We start from the raw sequence: 1752 nt of genomic DNA, 5'->3' as shown, positions 1-1752 counted from the left end.
GTTGAAGTTATCAGGACATATCCGATAAAAAATAAGAAGACGAAGAAGAAATAAAAAGAGGTGAAGAAGAAAGGAATAGAGGAGAAGATTGAAGAAAAAAAAGAGGAGAAGAAGTAAGGAATAGAGGAGAAGAAGAGAAAATATAAGAGGAGAAGAAGAAAGGAATAGAGGAGAAGAAGAGAAAAAATATATGTTTTCTCTTCTTCTCCTCTATTCGTTTCTTCTTCTCCTCTTCTTTTTCTTCTTTTTTCTTCTTCTTATTTATTTCTCCTCTTCTTCCTCTCCTTTTCTTCTCCTTTCTTCCTCTTCTTATTTTCCTTTTTCCTCTCATTCTTTTTCTTCTTCTTCCTTTCCTAGCAAGATATATAAAACTTTTCTAAAAATGCAACTTTTGCATATGTATAAAACTTTTTCTTCTCCCTTCTTCTTCCTTCTATTCCTTCTTCCTAAATATATAAAACTTTTTTAAAAATGAAACTAACTTAAAATGTACTAAATCAGAGAACATATATAGATAAAACTTCTCTAAAAATCTAACTTTTGCATATAGGAACATATAATACACAGAGAACATACATACATATATACATTTTTATAAAAATGCAAAAAACAAATCATCATATATATGAACAAAAAATCTGAAAAAACAGGACATATAATCATCAAACATGACAGATGGATATATTAGTGGCAAACGTAGAACTAGCTAGCTAAGCACAATAAGGAATCATATTAGTGGCCTGGCCGCGATGCTTATCTAGGGTTTGGGGTTGCCTCGGCAACGCTTCAAGGGTTTGGGGTGGCCTCAACAACGCCTCAAGGGTTCGGGGTGGCCTCGACCACAACGTTTTTTTCTAGTGTTTGGGTGTCCTCTAGAGTTTTGATCGAGCGAGAGGGCCGGGGGGTGCTCCCTTGGTATAAGTTATCACGATCGAGAGGGGGTATATATATCGACCGCCCCTCATGTCGAAGTTATCCGGGAGGGGGTTATATATATCGACAACGATGACATACATACACGGCAAAATAATGTTATCGGGGAGGGGGTATATCGACCCCCGTCGTGTTGAAGTTATCAGGAGGGGGTTATATCGACAACAACGACATACATACATGGGAAAATAATGCTATCGGGGAGGGGGTATATCGACCCACCCCCCTCGTGTTGAAGTTATCGGGATAGAAGAGAAAGAAGAAAAATAGAATTTTCTTCTTTTTTCCTCTTCTTATTTATTTCTTCTCTTCTTCTTCTTTCTTCCTCTTCTTATCTTCCTTTTTCCTCTCCTTCTTTTTCTTCTTCTTCCTTCTTCCTAGATAGATATATAAAACTTTTCTAAAAATGTAACTTTTGCATATATATAAAACTTTTCTAAAAATATGCATATATAAAACTATTTCTTCTTCTTCTTCTCCTTCTTCCTTCTCGCTTCCTTCTTTATAAATATATGAAACTTTTCTAAAAATGAAACTAACCTAAAATGTACTAAATCAGAGAACATATATAGATATAACTTCTCTAAAAATCTAACTTTTGCATATATGAACATATATACACAAAGAACATACATACATATATACATTTTTATAAAAAAGCAAAAAAGAAATCATCATATATATGAACAAAAAATCTGAAAAAAATAGGACACATACATATACTCGCACATATACATATAATCTGAAAAAAACATCATATAAATGTGGGAAAAACAGGGAGGAAGGGGGCGGCGCCGGCCTGACCAACGTGGTCGGGGC

Source organism: Triticum dicoccoides, chromosome 7A, assembly GCF_002162155.2.
Source record: "Triticum dicoccoides isolate Atlit2015 ecotype Zavitan chromosome 7A, WEW_v2.0, whole genome shotgun sequence".
Classification (NCBI taxonomy): domain Eukaryota; kingdom Viridiplantae; phylum Streptophyta; class Magnoliopsida; order Poales; family Poaceae; genus Triticum; species Triticum dicoccoides.
The sequence above is the reverse complement of the archived record's forward strand: the minus strand, read 5'-3'. Positions refer to the sequence as shown.